The following is an 11,879-nucleotide window of genomic DNA, read 5'->3' as shown; positions in this document are numbered from 1 at the left end:
TGAACTCAACTTTGTTGCATGGAAATCAAAAACTATGGATGTTCTCGAGATCATGGACTATGACATGCTTGAGGTCATTAACAAGGGTTCCATTGTCTCTATGCATCGATTCTCCTATGATAATGCATCTGGTAGTGGACCAAAGTAAAAGTTTGTGCCAGTATACAAAAAGGAAGAAAAAAAAGGTTTTAAATCTCGATGTAAAAGTGTGGATTACTATTGGAAACTCTCTTCCATATCATGTCTATCGTTTGGTTAAAAAATCCTCAACTACACAAGAGATGATGAACCACTTATCAGCCGCTTTCGACAGAGAATGACTTTCTGATGATGAAGTTACAAAAGGTAAGTCTCTTATGGCTCAAATCATCGAGTCTCATGCTAAAGCAAAAAGGGACAACATCAGTACTTTTGACATTGACCTTTCTCTAGCCGCTAAGGACTATATATCTCAGGACTGGGATTCAGCTTCCGTGTATCAGGTAAAGAATTTTCTTAATTACTTCTCTTCTGAAAAAGCCGACATGTTTGATCATATACATTTTGATCTTTCTATTTCCAATAAAGAAAAACCTTTTCTCAAAATTGAGTTGAAAAATCTTAAAGAAAAACTCTCATTTTCTGAGAACTCCCTTTCTCTCTTACAAAAGGAAAACTCATGTATCTCACTAACCAATAATTTTTTTTGTACTGAAAAAGAAAAAGTTGCCGATCATGCCAGAAGCATTAAGCTTATTTTAAGTAACTGGTTTCTTCCCACTATAATGTCACGAGAATTATTAATAATCTAATTTCTTATCAGTGTGAGAAAATCCTTAGTGCTGATATTGAAGGTGTTGTTTCCTTAATAAAAAGGTTGAGACTAAACAAACTTTTTATTACGCTGATAGTCTCGAGAAGATTTTAAAACTAGATTTGTCAGTACCTATTATATAAATCAAACTCTGATTGATACTCATTGTATTACTTACTCAAATGGAAATACCAAATGTATATCTTGTTTATCTACTATTGACCCTTCTCTTCAACCTCCTCATCATGAGTAAGTTTTCCCTACACTAAGATCTTGCTGAAATTTCCAATCTCCAATGGTGAAGTTCATTCCGTAAACGAAATTCTCAGCATGTTTCCTCAGTGCTCTGTTATCAAAATTGAATATGTAGGTCAATCAAAGTTCTATACTTCAGATGATTCATCCATCTTATCTGTGTCCCATGACCAAGTGGCATCTGAACACACCACCGATGACACTCCTTGGTCCAAAACTAAAGCAAGAGTTTTCAACTCTAATGATCAAGATTCCTCAAGTTATGTTGTCAAAAGAAATCAAAGTTCTAATGTTAAAAGAAAGAATTATGGAAGCGAGTTTGTTACCAGTGTGGTGATGCTTCTCATAGAGTCAGCGAGTGTACATTTGAAGAAAGCTTTGTTTGTGTTGACAACATCATGACTTGAAATAATAAATGGAACAAAAAGGGAAACTCGTTAAATTGTCTCCATGATGGATGTTATCATATTCTCTCTTAAGTGACCCATTGCAAAACAGGTCAGTGTATACTAATTGTATATTTTAGTTTTTGAAGGTAAAGAACATATTTGGTACTTAGATAATGGTTTTTAAAGACATATGACGGGATTCAAGTAACTTATGGATGAGTTTGTAAAAAAGGATGGTCCAACTGTTACGTACGGAGACAATTGCAAGGGATCTACAAAGGGATATGGCACTATTAAATGCAATTATGTTATATTCAAGAATATTTCACACGTAAAAAGGTATTCAGTACAATCTCATCTCAATTAGCCAAATGTTTGACACTGACTATGAAGTTCATTTCAACAAGAAGGAAGGAAAAGTTGTTGATCAAAAGAATATCACGAAACTGACTGCAAATCGAAAAAATGACATCTCTGTTCTAGACATGTTTTCTATGGACAATTCTCTTCGACGTTACTTCTTCTATCGTGCTCAATCTCATATGAACTGGATGTGGCAGAAGAGACTATCTCATGTGAACTTCAAGAACATATCAAAGATTTCTGGAAATCAGCTTGTGCGAGAAATTCCTAAGATGCAGTTTGTTAAAGATAAACTATGTTCAGCATGTGAAAAGGGAAATAAAACCATGTCATCTTTCAAGCCAAAGTCATGTTCCTCCATCACCAAAACCTTTCATCTCCACCATATGTATCGGTTTAGACCGGTCTCAATTAAGTCGAGATCTGGAAACAAGTTCACTCTTGTCATCGTAGATGAATATTCAAGATTTACATGGGTGATCTTTTTGAGAAAGAAAAGTCATGATGTTGATGAAATCATATCACTCATCAAGCAATGGGAAGTTCTTTATGACCATAAAGTCAGGAAATTACGTAGTGATCATAGCACTAAAATTAAGAAAATTCCTCCCTAGAAGAGTTTTGCTCAAATTCAGGAATTTCTCAAAATTTATTTGCTGTTAGAACCCCACAACAAAATGGAATTGCTAAAAGAAGAAATTGGACTCTCATTGAAGCAGGGAGAACTATGGTTGTTGAAGCTGGTCTTCCTCTATCCTTTTTGGCTGAAGCTATCAACACAACTTACTGCACTCAAAACTGTTCCATCATTGTAAAGCGTCATGGGAAAACCACCTATGATCTGCTTAAGGGGAGAAAACCTGACATTTCTTACTTTCACGTGTTTGGATCTGTCTGATGTGCTTTGAATTAAAGAGATTGGTGCTCAAAGTTCGAAGCTAAAGATGATGAATGAGTGTTTATGAGGGTACTCTAGCGTGTCCAAGGCTTTCAGGGTATTTAATCTTTCAAGGAAAACTATATAGGAAATTTCTCATGTCATATTCGATGAAGATTCATTCATTCATGACAGGATTGATGATTCGTCTTCCATTCTAAGTGAGCTCACTCTTAGTTCATCAGAAAATGTTCATGAGTTTTTGCCAAATGTCACTGAGTCTGTTTTTCCTAATATGGATCAAATTGTCAATTCTCATTCTGACTCTGAAGATCAGGTTATCGTCTATGAAGAATTTGATCCATCCAACTCCTCAAATCTGGAAGTTTCAGTTCCGAATAATATGAATGAAAATACTAATACTAGAATTCTTTGAGATCAATCTGAATCTAAAATCATTGCAGATGTCAATTCTGGGATTCTCAATCGCAGTAGAGTAAGCAATAACTTTTGCATGTTTGTGAATTTTGTCTCGATGATCGAACCAAAGAATGTTGTTGATGCTCTCAAAGAACTTGATTAGATCAGAGGTATGCAAGACGACCTGAATGAGTTTGAATGTCATCGCATGTGGACTCTAGTTCCTAGGCCTCAAGGAAGGACCATTATTGGTACTCGCTGAGTGTTCGGGAACAATATGGATGAAGATGGAATTATTATTAGAAACAAGGAAAGACTTGTGGTCCAAGGATTTTGTCAACTGGAAGGTTTGGACTATGATGAAACATTCGCCCCTATTGCTAGACTTGAAGCAATCTGTTTGTTCCTTGCTTTTGCATCATTCAAGAACTTAAAAGTCTATTATATGGATGTCAAGACTGCCTTCTTACATGGGGATCTTCAAGAAGTTTTTCTAAAAAAACCTCCTAGGTTTGAAAGAGAAGAAATTTCCAATCATGTATATCGTTTTGATAAAGTTGTCTATGGTTTGAAGCAGGCACCCATGGCATGGTATGACACATTGGCTAGTTATCTTCTGGAGAGTGGATACAAACAAGTAAAAATTGACAACACTTTGTTTATCAAGAAATCAGGATGACACATCATCCATTCTTAAGTGTATGTTGATGACATCATTTTCGGATCGACTAATGAAAAGTTGAGTTCTGAGTTCGCTGAGGTTATGACCAAGAAATTTGAAATGAGTACGATGGGTGAACTAACTTTCTTTTTAGGTTTGTAGGTCAAACAACTCACTGATGGAATTTTTTATGTCAAGATAAATACGTTGCATACATACTGGAGAAGTTTGGTTTTTCTGATAGCAAACCAGCGAAGACTCCAATGTCTTCATCAACATCTATCTCCGTTGATCCAACTGCCACTGATGTGAATGCAACCCTGTATCGAGGAATGATAGGATCACTCCTTTATCTTACTGCCATTCGCCTTGACATTATGTTCGCCACCATATTGTGCGCTCGATATCAATACTATCCTAAGGAATCTCATCTTCTCGATGTAAAAATGATCTTTCGTTACTTGAAATATACACCTAATCTTGGGTTATGGTATCCTTGTGATTCTGAGTTCAAGCTGGTGGGATGCATTGATTCGGATCATGGTGGATGTGGTATTGATCGAAAAGTACTTCAAGAAGGGCTGAAATGCTGGAAGATAGACAGATGAGTTGGTCTAGCAAGAAACAGACGTTAGTGGCTTGTTCTACAACTGAAGCTGAATATGTAGTCGCTTGTAACATCCCAAAAATACCGAGTAAAATTTTGATTCAAATAAGTCAAAACCATTCATTCATTATCCCAAAAGACGATCATAATAAAAGTATTCTCAAGACATCATAGTAAAATCGTAAATAGTCAATACGGAATAATTCTTTAGGGGATGCAGTGTGATCAAGTCAGGCCCTTCCTTTTCAAACAGAAGTACTTGTAAACATTTTAAACTTAAACCGTAAGCACAAAGCTTAGTCATTTCCCCAAAGTACCACATACCATACATACACATCATACATATATATAATACTAAAACATGTAACGGGTCTATTTTACCCCTGAGCCCCTTCCGACTCTCTGAGTCCTCTTTGAATCGTTGAATCCCTTCTGACTCTCCGAGTCCCTTCCGACTCCTTCGGTATCTTTCAACCTGTATAGGTCTATTTCACTCCCAACAACTAAGCATACATTCATACTAGCAAGAGTCACAAAGACAGCAAGCACATATAGGCATATCATTAAGTGTCATGAAGACCACTATTATCCTACAACATAATACAATGGGCCGGCATTGGTGCCCTCGACCCACAAGTACAGTGAGGAGACTCACATCACAGTCTGAAAGAATAGTTGCACCGATCACTATTCCAAAAGCTATCTCTACTGGTTACCTATATAATTAACAGGGACCCAAATCTCAACTACTATTCAAATTACCCAAAATGCTTGTAGGTCAAACTTGGTCAAATTCCTGGTCAAAGTCAAAAATCCAAAAAGTCCAAAACTCAAATCTAGTCGCAAAAAACATGGTACACTCAGCGTACTACCAGGTACGCCCAACGTACTTAACCAATTCCAATTACCTTCATCAAGTGCTTATTTCATTAAGATCTCACGTCCAAAGCTCAAATCTAGTCCCAAAAAACATTCTAAGTCATAAAGTTTCCAACTTTATGACTTTCCATGGCTAGAAGGAGTCCATACACCAAAATCCTAACTTAATACACATACCAAAGCATAATGACTCTTGCATGGAGGGAAGAAAGGGACCAAGATCACATTTTTATGACTACTAATAGCTCCATAATGGATAAAGTTTCCAACTTTATCCATTAGGATGGTCCAAACAACCAAGATCTAGTCTTTAAGTCTCAAGGACCAAAAATTCATCTTTCTCAACTTAATCCCTTAAGTCCAAGTCTCCAACCTTTAGATCTGAATCAATATGATGCTTAGATGGATAAAGTTTCCAACTTTATCTATAACAAGTTTAGAAACTTTCAAGATCTAAATATATGCACTAAAATGACCAAAAAGCTCATAAAACCCAAAAATAGCTAGATCTAACAAATGCATCATTAAGATTCAAGCTTTATACCTTCTGGAGTTGAGAAAAACAATGTAGGCTCTGAATCCACAAGCTTGAGATTCAACAATCAATAAGCTTGAACTTCTATTTCATCCAAAATGCATTCAAAACACATAGAAAGGATCAAGTTTTGATCTAGGGGCTAGGGTTTCGAGTTGGAGGCTCAAGAGGGTGGAGGATGGTGTTAGGAACGACTCCCAAGGGGTTAGAGACCTTAAATAGGACTCAGAACTATGAAAATAGGGTTTGTACTCTACGGCAGTACCCCCAGCGTACCTAAAGTTACGCCTAGTGTACCTAAAGTTACGCCCAACGTAGTACCTAGTGTACGCCCAACATACTGCCAGCCTCCTTTTTTCCAGCTTAACTTCAAACAACCATAACTTCTTCGTTTCAACTCTGTTTTTGATGATCTTTATATCCACGAAAAGCTATCAACGAGCTCTACAATCATATCTTGATACTTATGACTAATAAAATCTCAAACTAGAATCCTTAATTTATGCCAGAAGCTCGAAACATAACTTTTCCCATTTTACCCCTCAGCTTTCATCGAACAATGTCAGGTTTAAATCGCTTGCCAACATCATATACCTCCAATAGAGTCCAAAATTCATTTCGTTAAAGCCCCAAGCATCTGGTTGATTTATTTATTATCCATAATCCCAATCCTGAAATAAGAACTTCTTGAAAAAGGATGTTACACCACTGGAAGATGTTGTGCACAGATCCTTTAGATTCAGAATCAGGTCTTGGACTATGGTCTCAACTTCTCAAAGAATCTGATCTGTTGTCATAACACCATTGTTGTTTACATGATACAAAATCTGGTGCAACATTCTAAAACCAAGCATATCGATATTCTCCATCACTTCATCAAGGACATAGTTCAAAAAGGTAAAGTGGAACTGTTCTACATCCCATCCACTGATCAACTTGCTGACATTTTCACTAAGCCATTGGATGAGCAAACCCTGAATAAATTGATTGCAGATCTTGGCATGCTTTCAATGACTTAATTTCTTTTAGCTTGATTTTAAAAACCTTGCACTTATTTGCTTCTTAAAACACAAACACATAAATATAAGTGCTTTATTTATCACGATTTCATCAAAAAAGTTTACATAGTTTGCTTAAGCTTTGTATCTAATGTTTACAAGTGCTCTCTTTTCTCTCTGTTCTCTATTTTAGATCTATCAAACTTCTATCTACAACTGATCTACACCTCTTCCTTTTGGAGCTAGAAAGAGTTGGGGTCGTTCAGAATGTTCTGAATGATCTAGTTGTTGAAAGGAATATTGGAATCATGTCTTATTCTTGTTGTCAATACCTTCTTTCTCCTCCACTCATTGTTATGGATGAAAGAATCCACCATCAATACAATGAGTCTTACTTTCATCTACTGACTCATAATCTAATAAAACCTCGAGTGCCCTTGTGTTGATCTTGTTAAATTGATGATTACACAAATTAGAGCCCATTAACTCATTGGTTACAAAGACTGGTTCATGTTCTTCTCTTGTTCTTGGTGAACATGAAGCTTAGAATATATTTACAATGCTTCAACAATTAAAGGCATCTTCTCACTTGGTTTGTTGTGAATTGTGCTTTATGTTGACAAACTTGATGTTGTTTGTGTATTCTTTTCTAGATAATGTTTAAGAGTATATATCTCGAAGAAAGGAAACTAGTTCACGAGCCTTTAAATAAAAAGACTTTCTAGCATCAGTTTTGTGATTCTCCTAAAAAAAGGCTACGTACAAGTCCTCTACAAAAAGATGTATATTCCTTATTTAACTATTCATCGGTTGACCATTTCTCAAATTGGCATTTCCTTACCATTTTTGTATTGTATCACATTAAATGAATTGATGGTGAATCTTTGATTCTAGACTGAAACGTAACTTTATGATACATAAGTAAAACCACTTGTTATTGATAAGTTCACACTGTTAATGATTCATGATGATTCCACGTCAGCGTGATTGAAACATTCCACTCTCTCCTTAAATTCTTCTAGATAAAACTTAAAGATTCCCTATAACATACCACACACTGATAAAAGTTTGAAAATATGTACAGATGGTTAGTCTATGTATCGTAGTCTATCATATGCACCAACCCGTACTTGTCCTCAAATTCTTATTAAAAGCCTCATGATTCTGTGTAACATACCATACGCTGATGAGAGCTTTAAAAATATGTGTTGATGGTTAGGCTATGTACCGTAGCTTATCATATTGGGTTTTCTACGCATGAAATACAACTCTAAACTAGGTAGCGGAAAAATTGAAACTACGATGTGCCTAAGTGTACATGAACACTATGGATCTATGGTTTCCTGCTAATTACATCTACCCTAAAAAACATAAATACAAAGAAGAAAAACATACCTCTTATGTAGCCATTGATCTCCATGCTTGAGATCTTGATCCTCCATGAAGTTGCTTGGATGAGAGGACCCAAACCAGAATCCCTCTAATGGTATCACACCCAATGACACCAATGAGTGGAATAAAAATAACTAGGAGAAGGGTTAATTTCACAAACCCTAAGAGGCTTAGAAATCACCCCTAAGAGGGGGAGGAAGAAGGTTTGGCGAAACTTCAAGCCAAGGTATTTATAGCCTTGGATCCCTTTCTAGGTTTTGTACTCCTTCCCATGTGGGATGGGAGCCTAACCACGAAAGTTACTCCCTTTCCTATGTGGAATGGAGTGATTTTCATCCAAACCTAATTCTATAAGGGTTCTGGAACATTCCAGATTAACCAACTATCTATGAATGAATATTCAACCATTTAATTAGTTAAACTGTTAATTAATTCCCAAAATATATTTCCAATTAGTTTCTAATTAATTATAAACCATAATAATTAATAAACAGATTTCTCCTTTATTTATTCTACTCAATTTGGGTCTTGAGGGCAACCCAAAAGGACCCTGTTATTATTAGAAATATTACCAATAGTTAATGACCTTGCACACACTTTCCAACAGTCTCCCACTTGGACAAGTCATCAACTATACATGACCAATATTTCTCCAATAATCAACAAAGAGTTAGAAATCCAATGCAGCTACCAAACTCTTGATCTAATCAAGATTCAACCCTTAGATAAGTGATCAACTATCCCTTCGTTCTATGACATTTGTATGAATTCAAGACATGGATAATGGTCAATCTCAGAATTCAAGATTATGTTTCCCGATATAGACTTGTGAAGACTGCCTCTGACTACTCAATTGAACACATCAATTCCAGTCAGGGCTCGGCCAAGCACTTTAGATGTCAGCACTAAATCATCAAGAGGCCCTTAGATATCGCTTCCCCTGTTAAGGCAGAAGGAACAAATAAACTTCGATTACATAATTTTTGTCTATTTCATCTTGTCATACATGGGCATACCCTTTATAACTACCTGGTACAGATAGCGTTGGAGTAGACCAATGCGTAATAGAATCATAGATCAAAATTCTACATGTATCTAGGTTTGAAGAATATAAGATATTATCGTCTTAGAATTACTCATGAATGTATCCTTGAAGTAATCTCTAAGCGCGGGTTGGTCCAATACTTAAATCTCTATTAAGTACTCATGAGTGTTAGCGCAATCTATATGCTATGTCCATTCACTGTGGACAATCCACTAATACTCATGACAGTCTTAAATAACTACTTACTTCCAAGAGTATGACCGACTGTGGACGTTTGAGTAAATTAATACTCGGGAAGTGGGTTCCAAACATTCAAAAGGAGAACATAGTAATAGACTAATTTAAATAACTGATCTCTATCCTATATTAAGATCTCCACTTAATAATCGGCAAATCGAATTAACACTTATACTTCTTTAAGTTCTCAGGTTTAAAACAAACTAAACCAATAGTGTTTGAGCCAATTCATTTGCAAAGCTAATGCCTCTTAACTTTGTTTGACTGTCAGACTTGTCAGTGACATTGGCTTGTGGAATGGATCGACAAGATTATCTTTCGATATGACTTATTGACTATGATGTCTTTACATTTAACTAACTATCAAATGTAATGGTACTTACTGAGTATGTGTCTTGTGAGCTTGTGTGACTTGGGATCCATACTCGAGGTAAGTTCACACTTGAAGTCACAAAGAGCCTCCAAAAGGGTCATCAATGATTGAATTTCAACAAAGATTTCACTAATGAATCTCTTTTAGTCACATTTTCTTTTTTGCAATTTGACCAACTGAAATATACTCTAAGTGTATCAAATTCACTATGGTGTATTACTTGGTACTCTTCCAAGCCAATACTTCACTATTCAGTAAAAGCACGAATTCTGACTGCGAACGAAATCGTCTTTATTAGTGTGGAACTTAGCATCAGTATAACCTTTACAATGATCTTTTCCATACTATCAAGATCATTTCCGTTGTCCTCCTAGGACACTTAAGAATTTTCTTGATCTTGATTCTTTGATTCTTTCCAAAATTGATATGATCCAACTTGTCATGCTTAAGGCATACGAGTCATCAAATCTGGTACATGTCATGACATATATGATCGATCCCATAGCAGAAGCATGTGGGACATGAATCGTAACCTCTAGTTCAATAGAAAAACTAGGACATTAGCATTTCTTAATGTTATACCATATTTTAATAAGCATGAACTCCTTTTTGAGTTCTGCATGTCGAGTTTCCTCAAGATTTAATGTACTTTTGCTTAATCAAACAAATCATTTTGATCTATCTCCATAGATCCGTATTATGTACGTGTTCTGTATCTCCCATGTATATCATAGCTAAACAATTCTCATACCATGACAAGTTTTTACACTTGCTAAGTTAGAACACAATTTCCTATGAATCGTACATTATCTATGTACAATACAAGGGTGACTAGAATGCTCCCACTAGCATTGACATATATATGGTTTATCTATGTTTCTCAGAATTCAAACTCCTTAAAATTTCTCATTCAAAACAAAGATTCCAATCACTCCCACTAGCTTTGACATATATATGGCTTATCTTTATTTCTCGAAATTCAAACTCTTTGAACTTTCTCACTGAAATAATGATCTCACTTGCGAGATGATTATTTCGGTCCATAAATGAACTTATTAAGCTTACACATCCTTCACAAACTATCTTGGTTTTATTATCTGTTTGTTCCTATCCGTGCTTGTCTCTTCTTGAAGATCCACTTACGCTTAATGGTTAAGGGCAACTGGGCAAGTGCTTGATCTACCAAGGTTCGACATACATGGAATGAATCTTGCTTTCTAAGTCTTCCTTCTATTTATAGCCTTTAGGGCCTACCATAGCTTCCGATAGCTGGTATACTCTGATTGCTCCATACCAGTGACACATTTACCTTAGTAATATAAACTCTTATATATCTAGGTGTATGACGTCCTCAATCAGATCTATAAGGAAGAATGGAAATATGTCAGTTTCTTCAATATCTCTTTCAACCTTGAATTGAATGTTAGATATAACTTTAGTCTCTTCATTTGTTGACTCTCGAATCTTATCAAGATCAATGTGGCTCCCACTAGCCCTTCTGGAAATCAGCTCCCTCTCTTGGAAGACAACCCTTCGAGCAACATACACTTTGTTCTCAAAAGTATTGTTGAACAATTATCCAAAATGCTTGATGTGTTCTTCAACGAGATAACACATCTCTATTCTAACTTCTAGATTATCGAGCGCTTCACGATGAACGTAAGCCTCATAATCGTAGATTTCTATATGTGGTGTAGAGGAATGAATTCCAATTTACATATCATAGAGTGTTTCATGAACCTTCTTAGTTAGTACAAGACCAAAGGACTTCTCATAACAGTATTCATGGTACAATCCACAAATTGTTAGTAAGCATGGTGTAACTCATCTAATACAAAATCAATGAATGATTTGTTTCTCTATCCAACTAACACTCCTAGTGGCAGTATTCTGGGTGGAGATAGCTTGTGAAACTCTTTCATAGTTACTTAGATGATCGATAAAGTTTTGACTAAGATTCGTACTATGAGTGTGTCATCCTATTGCCTAGTTGATTCTTAACTTCGATTTATGAGAGCTCTAAACACCTGAAATGTTCCAGACTAAAGTTCATAC

Source organism: Lactuca virosa, chromosome 8 (assembly GCF_052849685.1).
Source record: "Lactuca virosa cultivar CGN04683 chromosome 8, Lactuca_virosa_CGN04683_v6, whole genome shotgun sequence".
Lineage (NCBI taxonomy): Eukaryota > Viridiplantae > Streptophyta > Magnoliopsida > Asterales > Asteraceae > Lactuca > Lactuca virosa.
Note: the sequence above shows the minus strand (reverse complement) of the source record.